The 14557-nt window shown below is 43.6% G+C and overlaps 1 pseudogene; it reads right to left on the bottom strand.

Annotated features, from left to right (window-relative positions):
- Positions 1-5915: 5915 nt before the first annotated feature.
- Positions 5916-6086, bottom strand: LOC111545915 (annotated as a pseudogene).
- Between the last annotated feature and the right edge of the window lie 8471 nt (positions 6087-14557).

Raw genomic sequence — 14557 nt, 5'->3', positions numbered from 1 at the left:
GAGTTCCCCAAGGTTCCGTCATGGAGGAGCCGGACTATTCCCATCTCCACTGGGAGTTCCTGATGGGGTATTCCTCTCCCCACCTCAAGCACATCTTGATCGATAGGGCAAAATCCACTTCCGTCAGAAAGAAACATGACCTTGAGGGGATTGCCTTTGAGAAGCCGCCTCTCACCGTGTCCCATAGCCCACCAGCCCCTCCAACAGATATGAGTCCTCCTTCCTGTGAACCCCACTGGTGTGCAGGGCTGATCATGCGGGTAGGCTTGTGATATTTATTTATTTATTTATTTTTGAGATGGAGTTTCACTCTTGTCGCCCAGGCTGGAGTGCAATGTCGTGATCTCGGCTTACTGCAACCTCCGCCTCTGGGGTTCAAGTGATTCTCTTGGCTCAACCTTTCGAGTAGCTGGGATTATAGGCACCTGCCATCATGCCTGACTAATTTTTTTAAAAAATATTTTTAGTAGAGATGGGGTTTCACCATGTTGTCCAGGCTGACCTTGAACTCCTGACAGGGGATCCACCCGCCTTGGCCTCCCAAAGTGCTGGGATTATAGGCGTGAGCCACCATGCCCGGTGTGATTTTTATTTATTATCTGCCTCCCCCAGAAGACCAGAGACCCTTAAGGGCAGAGCCAGTATCTTTTTTGAGACAGGGTCTCACTCTGTTTCTCGCTTAGGCTGGAGTGCAGTGAGGTTCACTGCAGCCTTGACCTCCTAGGCTCAGGTGATCCTCCCACCTCAGCTTCCTAAGTAACTGGGACCACAGGTGTCCACCACCACACCCAGCTAATTACTTTGATTTTTTTTTAGTAGAGAGGAGTTCTCAATATGTTGCCCAGGTTGGTCTTGAACTCCTCAGCTCAAGTGATCCTCCTGACTCAACCTCCCAAGGTGCTGGGATTACGGATATGCGCCACTGTGCCTGGCCCAGAGCCAATATTGTATTCAGTTTTCAAACTCTGTTACCCAGCACGGGGACTGCCAGGTAATCTGCATCATTGATGTCTTCTGAAGGAAGGGAGTGGGGGAGGAAGAAAGTTTAGTGAGTGGGTGGACAAGCAGGCGTGAAGGAAGACACAGGACCAAGCTTCTCCTCCACCCGCCCCCGTCTTCCCCTGCTGCCTCCTTCTCTGTGCTCGGGATCAGAGGACTTGCCCTGGCCGCTCTGGCTGCTGCACGCACATCTCTCTGGAACCCGTGACTCAACATCCCAAAGCTAAATATCACTTAGTCCTCACAAATGGGACCCTTCCACTTCCAGATGTGGGGGCCCAAAAGGGGAGCTTAGATCCAGGGATTGCAAACTGATGGTCCGGTGCAATCCGGCAGATCAAGCCTTGGATTACTGAGGAGAAAACTGTCATGTATGAAGCATCTACTCCACGCAAGCCAACACACAAGGCCTGCAGACTGGTCACATTTCAGTTCCTTTTCGGTCTTTTGAGAGAGGTGTTATTATCCCCACTGCTCAAATGAGGAAAGTGAGACCCAGCCAGGATTCCAGCCGTTTCTTCAATGCCAAGGCCATCCTCTGATTATCACACCTTGACACCTCAAGGTTGGAGTCTTTTGAGACTTACAATAGAATTTTTTTTTTTTTTTTTGAGACAGAGTTTTGTTCTTGTTGCCCAGCCTGGAGCGCAACGGTGTGATCTCAGCTTACTGCAACCTCTGCCTCCTGGGTTCAAGCGATTCTCCTGCCTCAGCCTCCCAAGTAGCTGAGATTATAGGCGTGCAGCACCACACCTGGCTAATTTTGTATTTTTAGTAGAGACAGAGTTTCACCGTGTTGGTCAGGCTAGTTCCGAACTCCTGACCTCAAGTGATCCACCTGCCTCAGCCTCCCAAAGTGCTGGAATTACAGGTGTGAGCCACCGTGCCCAGCTTGGTCCATTGTTTTAATAACAATTTACTAGATGTCTGCTGTATGGTTCATGGACTTAGAGGATTTTAGAGCTGGAAGGTATCTTAGGGAACACCAAATATAATCCCCTTATTATATTATTTAATATTATTTTTATTTTTTTATTTTTTTGAGACAGTCTCACTCTGTTGCCCAGGCTGGAGTCCAGTGATGCAATTGCGGCTCTCTGCAACCTCTGCTTCTCAGGTTCAAGCAATTCTCATGCCTCAGCCTCCCGAGTAGCTGGGACTAGACAGAATTTCGTTGTTGTCACCCAGGCTGGAGTGCAATGGTGCGATCTCGGCTCACTGCAACCTCCGCCTCTGGGGTTCAAGAAATTCGCCTCAGCATTCTGAGTAGCTGGGATTACAGGCACCTGCCACTACACTAATTTTTGTATTTTTAGTAGAAATGAGACACCTGCCACTACACTAATTTTAGTAGAGACAGGCACCTGCCAGTACACCAATTTTTGTATTTTTAGTAGAGATGGCATGGGGTGGGAATAGGGTTCACTATGTTGACCAGGCTGGTCTCAAACTCCTGATCTCAGGTGATTCACCTGCCTCAGCCTCCCAAAGTGCTGGGAATACAGGCGTGAGCCACTGCACCTGGCCAAATCCCCTTACTTTATAATGAAGAAGCTGACAACTTGATGGGATCTGTAACAGCGCAGTGAGGGATCTGTAACAGTGCAGTGAACACATGTATGATATAATCATGCTTGGCAGAGATTTTTTTCTAGTTGATTTTTTTAATGGTATTTAAAATATTAAAGCAATACAAGCTCAGTGTTAAGAAAATGAAAAACCAGAAATTGAAAATAACCCATAATACATATTCCGAAAGTGCTAACATGGTTTTAGACTTGATTTGCTTGTTCCTCGTTTTAGTCCTTGCTAAGCAGATGTATTTATTAGGTGAATGGTCATATATTTATACATATGCACACTTATATACATACAACATTAGTTGCCATTATATTCTTTTAAAAATATAGTGTTTTTTTATTGCATATTGTGAATATTTTCTTTTATTAAAATTCTCTATAAATATTTTATTTTATTTTTTGTATTTTATTTGAGACGGAGCTTCACTGTGTCACCCAGGCTGGAATGCAGTGGTGCAATCTCGGCTCACTGCAACCTCCGCCTCCCAGGTTCACACGATTCTCCTGCCTTGGCCTCCTTGGTAGCTGGGATTACAGGCACCCGCCACTACACCTGACAAATTTTTGTATTTTTAGTAGAAATGGATTTTCACCATGTTGGCCAGTCTGGTCTGAAACTCCTGACCTCAAGTGATCCCTCCACCTTGGCTTCCCAAAGTGCTGGGATTACAGGCATGAGCCACTGTGGCCGGCCTGTATAAATATTCTTCAGTGATGAAAATGACTATAATCAGTGAGTAATACTTTCTCACTGGGTATAAAATTTTTAAAAATATAATTCCAAAATAAAAACTACCTATTATCCCATCACCAAGAAATAACTATTATTAACACCTTGACTTGGCAAGGGGTGGGGTATTTCTTTTAGCTCTGTTTGTGCATATGTATATAATTGAGACAAATGGAGTAGATGTTTTAAATTCTTGATACATTTTCCCAAATCATTTTTGAGAAAGTTTGTTCTGATTTAAATTCACAGCATCAGTGAATGAAAATGGTTATCTCATGATATTCTCACCAACAATGTTTTTTAAATTTTTGCTAATTCAATAGTGGGAAAATGGTTGTGAATGTGAACTTATAAAAAATAAATATTGGGTGTTATGAAAATTATTGCTTCCTGCTGGGTGTGGTGGCTCACGCCTGTAATCCCAACACTTTGGGAGGCGGAGGCCTTGATCACGAGGTCAGGAAATCGAGACCATTCTGGTTAACACAGTGAAACCTTGTCTCCACTAAAAACACAAAAAATTAGCCGGGCGTGGGGGCGGGCACCTGTAGTCCCAGCTACTTGGGAGGCTGAGGCAGGAGAATGGCATGAACCCAGGAGGCGGAGCTTGCAGTGAGCTGAGATCGCACCACTGCACTCCAGCCTGGTGACACAGCGAGACTCCATCTCAAAAAGAAAAAAAAGAAAAAGGAAGACAGCAATGTTCTATTGCTTCCTTATAATTATTTTATGGAGCAAATCAAATTAAGTATATAATATTTAGAAGTCTAGATATCTAAGTTCTAGTTTATATCATGCATATCTTAAAAACAGTTTTGTAAGACTGAATTATATTAAATGGAATCGAAAGAATAAGTAAAGGCAAGTCATAGAACCTCAAGTAAGACTTCTGTGGAAGACATGAAACCACCATCTCTCTTGTAAGCTATTTGCTAATCTGTCTTATTTCCTACTGTGTTCCAAAAAGGGAACAACTAATACTAATAGATTGATGTATATAGCACAATGCAAAACAGTCAGATCTTACCCGCAACTAGAATTTCTCAAATACTCTACTTGGGTATATTTTGAAACCTCAACTGATTTGGAGGGATACACATGAAAAGCATAATTCCCAGAACGCTAGAATTACAAAGCTAAGCAACTTCAGACAAAGTTTAATTACTGCCTTCCTAAGGCATCCCAATGCTGCTGTACGTACTCCTGTTACTTTGCACCTAAAATTAAAAAAATAAATATTTAAGCTGTAAAATTCCTAGTATGGATCATACACGACTGTGGAACTTAATACTGTGACTGCACTGTCTGCTGAAGGAAAAGGAAATCATATTTGTGGAATATACAGTGTTTGGGTTTCGTATTTAGAGTTCCCAGGCCTGATAAGATTCCCTTCCCCTACCTGAGAGGAGGCACACATGGTTTGTGATGTCGGTGTGTAAGGCTACTGCTGGGATCTCTAGATAAATATATGAGACAATCTGGGGAGAAGTAGAGCAAGAGTGTAGTAGAAATGTTTGGATTGGATTTAATAAACATTAAGACACATGGGAACAAATGCAAAATTCTGGACTCTATTACAGCTCGTGAATGCAATTTGATGCTGTCATTAGTGTTGCCCTCTGCAAAATGAAGTCTTTTCTGACTGAATGTATTTTCTGGTCTGGGGCCATGACTTGTCAACAATTAATGCTGTAATTGTTCTTGGGCCTTTGTGTTCAAAATGCACGATGATCTGGCTGGATATGGTGGCTCACGCCTGTAATCCCAGCACTTTGGGAGGCTGAGGCGGGCAGATCACCTGAGGTCAGGAATTCGAGACCAGCCTGGCCAACATGGTGAAACCTTGTCTCTACTAAAAATAAACAATTAGCCGGGTATGGTGGCACGCACCTATAGTCCCAGCTACTCGGGAGGCTGAGGCAGGAGAATTGCTTGAACCCAGAAGGAGAAGATTCAGTGAGCCGAGATGGTGCCACTGCACTCCAACCTGGGTGACAGAGTGAGACTCTGTCTCAAAAAAAAAAGCATAAAGATCATGATAATGGGGGAATGGAATTAAAACTCTTTCCCTATATAGTCCTGGCTATTCTGAAAGCTGAGGCAGGAAAATGGCATGAACCCGGGAGGCAGGGCCTGCAGTGAGCTGAGATCGCACCACTGCACGCCAGCCTGGGCAACAGAGCAAGACTCCGTGTCAAAAAAAACAAAGCAAAAAACAAAACAAAACACCTCTTTCCCTGACATTCAAGGCCTTAGATAGCAGGGATCTAACTCACGTTTAAAGCTTAATCTCTTCCCTATGAAAAACTTTGCTGAGGAAAACTAGTACTCAACATTCTCTCCCCACCACTACTGCTTTATTAGTGCTCACTGCTCCCTCTGGAATGCCGCTCTTACAAAGGCTGTCTGGCAGTTCTGTCAAGGATCATTTCAAATGCTACTTCCTCCATGATACCCCTCTTCTATGAACTCTTTTCTACTCTGATGAAGTTTCTTTTCTCTTTTTTTTTTTAAAGATTAAAAAAAAATGCTTGTTTTATGTACAAAGAACTGTCATGGTTTTTCATTAGGTAGATGCCTTGGATAATCCTTTGAAGGAAGATCATTTAGTTTAACTTAATGAAACCGATACCCTTCACATACTGACAGAAACACTGGCGGTACATATTGAGGCTGTATTTCCGGATCAGACCATGCTGGTTTGAGCAGACACGACAAGAGCCAGAACCCTGGCCAAATTTTTGCGGGTGGCTCCAGTACAGTTGTTGGTGACCCATCTTGCTCTTGCTCTCAGGAGTTTAATGAGGTAAAGGTAAAAAAGTTTTTTTTGAGGTGGAGTTTCGTTCTTGTCACCCAGGCTGGAGTGTAGTGGCACAATCTTGGCTCACTGCAACTTCTGCCTCCCGGGTTCAAGCCATTCTCCTAACTCAGCCTCCCAAGTAGCTGGGATTACAGGCACACGCCACCACACCCGGCTAATTTTGTATTCTTAATAGAGACAGGGTTTCTCCATGTTGGTCAGGCTGGTCTTGAACTCCCAACCTCAGGTGATCTGCCCACCTCAGCCTCCCAAAGTGCTGGGATTACAGGCATGAGCCACTGTGCCCGGCTTGAAATCTGATGTTTTATTCCTACAGAGTTAGAGCCATTTCCCTGACTAGTACAACTTGGTATCCTTTCAGTGCTTGACTCATTTCATTTCATTTCATATGGCAGGTGCTCAAAAAGTCTTTATTAAAAAGGAACTGAAAAGTCAGAGACAAACACAAAATATAAATTAGGTTATACTGTTAGAAAATAGTTTGAGATGTCTGATGACACAAAAATACTCTCTCAACCCTATTTTTCATTGAGAAAAATGCCTCTTCCCCCAAGTCATTTGTTTTATAGGTTAGGTGCTTACACTTTGAGATCAGTTGTCACTTGGTTCTTGGCAAAGAGAAAATAAGATGTTTTGAGAATTGACGGTCACTCTGGTTGAATATGGATGCCAAGTTTTCTTCTGGGTAGAAGAGCCAGATGGCATAACTGTGAACAGATAACAGCAGGATGAAAGCTATCCCTCTTTGATTGTCAGATACTTTGGTCAGATTTTCAGATGATACATAATTAGTGGACAGGGGCCCTTGGCCAATAGCACATCCATTCACATTTCAATTAGAGGTGCATGGTAAGAGTATGATATTATTGCTGGTATTATTTCTGTAGTTGAGCTGAGTACTAAAAAAGGGAGATAGCCCCAAGCCCAAAATGTCATCAGGCCAAAATGAGACTGGGTCACCAGCCCTCCAAATCAAACTTCAGGCTAATTCGGTATGATTGGATGTGGTATTAGAAAGTCGGAATCTAAAGCTTGAAGAATAAGAGAGGGGAGATGATCAGAAGTGTGGAATACAGCTTTTGTTTTGTGTATTAAAGGTACACTTCAATCTCCTTTCAGAGTGCTTCTTTTTTTTAACCTCTTTCACCCACTTTATTTGTCTTACATCTCAATAAGCAAGCTTCCTGTGGAGTCATGTTTCTTTCTCCATTCAGAGACATGTTCCCATGATTTCTTTCTGCTTGGATTGTATGATTTACCTGGCTGGGCTCCTGTTCCATCAGATTGTTTCCCATAAAAATGCTGATAAACATTTATTTTTGAAAATTTTTTCCAATTTTTTTTTGTTTTTTCCTTAAACGAAAAGCCAAACACATACTTTCTCATAACAAGTAGACTAATTATGATTCAGACCTGTTTTGGGGGACCCATTAGTAGTCATAAAAATCAACTTACTGAGGCTGGGCGCAGTGGCTCACTCCTGTATTCCCAGCACTTTGGGAGGCTGAGGCGGGTGGATCACTTGAGGTCGGGAGTTCAAGACCAGCCTTCCCAACATGGTGAAATTCTGTCTCTACTAAAAATACAAAATTAGCCAGGTGTGGTGGCACATGCCTGTATTCCCAGCTACTCGGGAGGCTGAGGCAGGAGAATCACTTCAACCCGGGAGGCAGAAAATTGCTGTGAGCCAAGATCACGCCATTCATTGCACTCCAGCCTGGGCAACAAGAGCAAAACTCCATCTCAAAAAACAAAAAAACAAAGAAAAGAAAATATCATTGTGTTATAGTAATAGGTAAATATCAGTTCATGAAACGCCTATTTATGTCACTTATATGTTGTTATGTTCTGTGAGGCAAAATAAAATTTTTTCTTTTTTTTGAGATGGAGTTTTGCTCTTGTTGCCCAGGCTAGAGTGCTGTGCATGATCTTAGCTCACTGCAACCTCCACCTCCCAGGTTCAAGCAATTCTTCTGCCTCAGACTCTTGAGAACCTGGGATTACAGGCATGCACCACCATGCCCAGCTAATTTTTATATTTTTAGTAGAGACAGGGTTTCGCCATGTTGGCCAGGCTGGTCGCAAACTCCTGACCTCAAGTGATCCACCTGCCTCAGCCTCCCAAAGTACTGGGAATACAGGTGTGAGCCACCATGCCTGGCCACCTTTGTCTTTTAAATTAGGTAGGAAAAGAGTTACACACACAAACACAAATCCATTTATAATGTTATTTATATTTACCTTTGCAGTTTTATTTTTACCTTTACTGGTGCTCTTTCTTTCTTGGATTCTTTCTTTCTTGGATTCAATTACTGTCTAGTGTTCTTTCGTGTAGCTAAAGGATTCCCTTCAGTATTTCCTTTTTTGTTGTGAGATGGAGTCTCGCTCTGTCACCCAGACTGGAGTGCAGTGGTGCGATCTCGGCTCACTGCAAGCTCTGCCTCCCAGGTTCATGCCATTCTCCTGCCTCAGCCTCCCGAGTAGCTGGGACTATAGGCGCCCACCACCACGCCCTGCTAATTTTTTGTATTTTTTAGTAGAGATGGGGTTTCACCATGTTAGCCAGGACGATCTCGATCTCCTGACCTTGTTTTCCACCCACCTCGGCCTCCCAAAGTGCTGGGATTACAGGCGTGAGCCACTGCGCCCAGCCCAGGATTCCCTTTAGTATTTCTTATAGAGCAGGTCTACTAGTGATGAATGTTTTTAGTTTTTGTTTATCTTTGTTTATTTGAATGTCTTAATGTCTCAATTTTCGAAAGCTATTTTGCTGGATGTAGAATTCTTGTGTGACGGTCTTTGTTTCAGCACTTTGAATATGTCATTCCACTGACTTCTGACCCCTACAGTTTCAGATGAAAAGTAAGCTGTTAATCTCTTTGAGGCTCTGTTGTACATTATGTGTCATTTTTCTCTTGCTGTTCTCAAGATTCTCTCATTGTCTTTGACATTAGATAACTTGACTATAAGGTGTTTCAGTGTGCATATCTTTGAGTTTATCCCACTTGGAGTTTATTGAGTTTCTAGGATGTGTAAATTAATATTTTCCATTAAATTTGGAAAGGTTTTGGCAATCGTTTCTTCAAATATTATTTTTACCTGTTTTTTTTTCTCCCTCTGTGGGACTCCCATTATGCATATGTTGGTTAATTTAATGATTACCTTATTCAAAATTTTTATTACAGGCATAAGTACTCCTATAGGTGTATTCTTTAAGTGGAACTGCTAGGTTATGGCAGTGACATTAAGAATTTTTGATAAGGTTGGGTGTGGTGGCTCATGTTGGTCATCCCAGCATGTTGGGAGGCCGAGTCAGGTGGATTACTTGAAGTCAGGAGTTTGAGAACAGCCTGGCCAACATGGCAAAACCCAATCTCTACCAGAAATAAAAAATTAGCCAGGCATGCTTGTAATCCCAGGTACTAGGGAAGCTGAGGCACAAGAATTGCTTGAACCTGAGAGGCAGAGGTTGCAGTGAGCTGAGATTGCACCACTGCACTCCAGCCTGTGTTACAGAGTGAAACTCTGTCTCAAAAAAAAAAAAAAAAAGAAAATAATTTTGATACATATTGTCAATTGTCAATTGCCTTCTCAAATGTTTATAACAATACATCCTCATACCAACAATGTGTGAGTAAGCCCATTTTTCTTAGGAAATTTTTGGTTGATTACACTGAAGTTGCTTTTTAAATACTAGATAAAGAACTTATTTTTAGTTGGCTACAGTTCCTTAGATGTGGCTTACTTCCTCTCAGAATCTTCCATCAATGCTGCTGTTACCTACTCCTCTAGTTCCTTCTAGAATCATCCTTGAAAAACATTCATGAAGTAGGGGAACTACTGTTCAGTAAACTGAGCCCACTGCCCTCTAATGCAAACTGATACAATGAACAGCCAGAGAAGCACACAGTGCTGGTCGTCTTTCTCATTCTCCTCAATCTCCAATGCCTCAGAATTAGTAGTTAATCTTTTTATTCAAAAATTGCCATTGGAAAGACATAGCGCTCACGCTTGTAACTCCAGATCTTTGGGAGGCCCCAGCAGGAGGATTGCTTGGGGCCAGGAGTTTGAGATTGGCCTGGGCAACATAGTGAGACTCTGTCTCTATTTTTTTTTTTTTTTTAATTGCCATTGACATTTGAGTAAAGGAAAGCAACAGCAGGAGACTTGGCAGGACCTATCCTATGCTATTACAGTTTTTTTCCAATTATCCAATTGAGTAAAGTATATCACATCATACTGCGTGATATGGTTTGGCTATGTCCCCACCCAAATCTCATCTTGGCTTGTAGTTCCCATAATCCCCACAGTGGGGGGTAATTAAATCATGGGGGCAATTACCTCCATACTGTTTTCATGATGGTGAGTGAGTTCTCACGAGATCTGATGGTTTCATGAGGGGATTTTCCTGCTTTTGCTCAGTACTTCTCCTTCCTACTGCCATGTGAAGAAGGACATATTTGCTTCCCCTTCTGCCATGATTGTAAGTTTTCTAATGTCTCTCCAACCCTGTGGAACTGTGAGTCAATTAAACCTCTTTCTTTTATAAATTACCCAGTCTTGGTCAGTTTATAGCAATGTGCGACTGGACTAATACACTGTATAAACATGTAAGGTCTCTCTATGTATTAGACCATTCTTGCATTGCTAACAAGAAATACCTGAGACTGGGTAATTTACAAAGAAAACAGGTTTAACTGGCTCATGTTTCTGCAGGCTGTACAAGCATGGCGCAGACATTGCTTGGCTTCTGAAGAGGCCTCAGGGAGCTTTTATTCATAGCAGAAGGTGAAGTGGGGACAGGCATTTCACATTGCAAAAGCAGGAACAAGAGAGGGGGGCAGGCAGTTGCCACACTTTATAACAACCAGCTCTTGCAATAACTCACTATTGAGAGGACAGCAGCAAAAGGATAGTGCTTAGCTATTCATTAGAAATCCACCCTTATGGGCTGGGTGCAGTGGCTCACACCTGTAATCCCAGCACTTCGGGAAGCCAAGGCAGGAGGATCACCTGAGGTCAGGAGTTCGAGACCAGCCTGACTAAATGGTGAAACCCCGTTTCTACTAAAAATACAAAAATTACCCACTGCATGTGTGCCAGGCTCCTCTCATAAATATGTATAGCTTTTCACTCAAACTTGCTCAATATGTATGATACTAGCCCTGTGAGTCATAAAACCGAATCTGTCCTTTCAAGAGGGAGCACCTTTATTTGACACTGGGGACTTTCTATTCACGGCTTGGAAATTGATGTGGCCAATAAAGCTCTAAAATAATAATAGTAATATGGCTGGGTGTGGTGGCTCATGCCTATAATCTCAGCACTTTAGGAGGCTGAGGCGGGTGGACTACTTGAGGTCAGGAGTTTGAGACCAGCCTGGCCAACATGGTGAAAGCCTGTCTCTACTAAAAATACAAAAAATTAGCTGGGCGTGGTGGCGGGCACCTGTAATTCCAGATACACAGGAGGCTGAGGCAGGAGAATCACTTGAACCTGGGAGGCGGAGGTTGCTGTGAGCCGAGATGGTGTCACTGCACTCCAGCCTGGGCGAGAGAGTGAGAGTCAGTCTCAAAATAAATAAATAAATAAATAAGCAAAATTGTAATAAAAGTAACAACACACAAATAAAAGTTATGAGGGAATTTTTCATCTTCCCAAAGTTTTGGGATTATAGGCATGGGCCACTGCACTTGGCCCAGAATTTCTTTACAGAAAAATTTACTATCTAATGTTTTCATGGAAGTAGTTTTCCCTGAAGAAAGAAGGAAAATCAGCTGGGTGCACTGACTCGTCCCTGTAATCCCAGCACCATGGTGGGAAATTGCTCGAGGCAAGGAGTTTGAGACCAGCTTGAGCCACATAGCATGACCTCATGTCTTAGGAAAAAAAAAAAAAAAAAGAAAATCCTACAACGGATTTTAGTTGAAAACTTGGCGGGGGCGGGAGGGGGAAATACGAACATCAGGACCAATGTCCACTGATGCCATCCTGAATAACCAGGCTGTATTTACCAGGGCAAAGGGCTTTGGCCCCAGACAGCTAGCTTTGAACTAGCTTTGGGCCCCAAGCCTGCCATCTACTAGCAGTGTGACCTTTGGCATTGAGATTTTTGGTCTATAAGGAAAGGATAATCATCCTGTTACCTTAGAGTTATGATATGGTTTGGATCTGTGTCCCCACCCAAATATCATGTCAAATTGTAATCCCCAGTGTTGGAGATGGGGCCTGGTGGGAGGTGATTGGATCATGCTGGAGGATTTCCCTTGGGTGCTGTTCTTGTGATAGTGAGTGAGTTCTTGCAAGATCTGGTTGTTTAAAAGTGTGTAGCACCTGCCCCCGCCACCCACCTTCCTTCTGCTCTGGGCATGTAAGGTGCCTGCTCCCACTTTGCATTCTGCTATGACTGTAAGTTTCCTGAGGCCTCTCCAGAAGCAGAGCCACTATGCTTTCTGTACAGCCTGCAGAACTCTGAGCCAATTAAACCCCTTTTCTTTATAAATTATCCAGTCTTATCACAAGGTCAGGAGTTCGAGACGAGCCTGACCAACGTGGTGAAACCCCATCTCTATTAAAAATTCAACAATTAGCTGGGCGTGGTGGTGTGTGCCTGTAATCCCAGCTACTCAGGAGGCTGAGGCAGGTGAATCACTTGAACCTGGGAGGAGGAGGTTGCAGTGAGCCGAGATAGCACCATTGCACTCCAGCTTGGGCGACAGAGTGAGACTCAGGCTCAAAAAAAAAAAAATTTATCCAGTCTCAGGTATTTCTTTGTAGCAACGTGAGAACAGACTCATACAAGTTATATTATGAAACTCAACCATCTTGCATGTGGTAGTTGCTCAATAAATGTTCATTCCTTTCTCACTTTTTTTTGTTTTAAGCCATGGGAATTTCCTTCATTCCTGCTAACTTTGCCACTTTTTTTTTTTTTTTTTTTTTTGAGATGGAGTCTCGCTCTGTCACCCAGGCTGGAGTTTAGTGCCGTGATCTCTGCTCACTGCAACCTCTGCCTCCCAGGTTCAAGCAATTTTCATGCTTCAGCCTCCAGAGTAGCTGGGACTACTGGTGCCTGCCACCACATCCAGCTAATTTTTTGTATTTTTGGTAGAAATGGAGTTTCAGCATGTTGGCCAGGCTGGTCTTGAACTCCTGACCTAAAGTGATCCACCCGCCTCGGCCTCCCAAAGTGCTGGGATTACAGGCATGAGCCACCAAGCCTGGCCCAAAGTTTGCCTCTTTTTGCTTTCAGCATTGGTGATCTAAAACATTTCTCTTAGGGTTACTTTAGTTAAAAAATAATCTTAAGCTTGAAACTTCTGTTAGAACAGTCTATGTTCTATTTGATCATCTCCACGTCTGTAATGCAACCAAATGGGTTTACTGCTGATGAAAGTTAGTGGATAGAGGCCGGGCTTGGTGGCTCATGCCTGTAATCCCAGTACTTTGGGAGGCTGAGGCGGGCGGATTGCCTGAGCTCAGGAGTTCGAGACCAGCCTGAGCAACAGGGTGAAATCCTGTCTCTACTAAAATACAAAAAATTAGTTGGGCATGGTGGCAGGCGCTTGTAAGTCATAGCTACTCGGAAGGCTGAGGCAGGAGAATGGCTTGAACCCAGGGGGCAGAAGTTGCAGTGAGCTGAGATAGCGCCACTGCACTCCAGCCTGGGCAGCAGGGCCAGACTCTGTCTCAAAAAAAAAAAAAAAAGTACCCAATTCTCTATCCCTCTATCCACTAACTTTCTTTCTTTTTTTTTTGAGACAGAGTCTCACTCTGTCACCCAGGCTGGAGTGCAGTGGCGCAATCTTGGCTCACTGCAAACTCTCCCGGGTTCAGGCCATTCTCCTGCCTCAGCCTCCCGAGTAGCTGGGAGTACAGGCGCCCGTAACCACGCCTGGCTAATTTTTTTGTATTTTTTAGTAGAGACGGGGTTTCACCATGTTAGCCAGGATAGTCTTGATCTTCTGACATCGTGATCCGCCCGCCTCGGCCTCCCAAAGTGCTGGGATTACAAGCGTGAGCCACCGCGCCTGGCCGAGCCTTGGATACTTCTGTAATGTGACTGGCGTCAAAATTATTTTTGGCATCAGATTTTTTTCTTTTCTTTTTTTAACTGTAAGTAGGCCGGGCGCGGTGGCTCAAGCTTGTAATCCCAGCACTTTGGGAGGCCGAGACGGGCGGATCACGAGGTCAGGAGATCGAGACCATCCTGGCTAACACCGTGAAACCCCATCTCTACTAAAAAATACAAAAAAAAAACCTAGCCGGGCGAGGTGGCGGGTGCCTGTAGTCCCAGCTACTGGGAGGCTGAGGCAGGAGAATGGCGTAAACCCGGGAGGCGGAGCTTGTAGTGAGTTGAGAACCGGCCACTGCACTCCATCCTGGGTGACAGAGCGAGACTCCGTCTCAAAAAAAAAAAAAAAAAAA

The sequence above is a fragment of the Piliocolobus tephrosceles genome, chromosome 11 (genome assembly GCF_002776525.5).
Source record: "Piliocolobus tephrosceles isolate RC106 chromosome 11, ASM277652v3, whole genome shotgun sequence".
NCBI lineage: Eukaryota > Metazoa > Chordata > Mammalia > Primates > Cercopithecidae > Piliocolobus > Piliocolobus tephrosceles.
The sequence above is the reverse complement of the archived record's forward strand: the minus strand, read 5'-3'. Positions and strand labels throughout refer to the sequence as shown.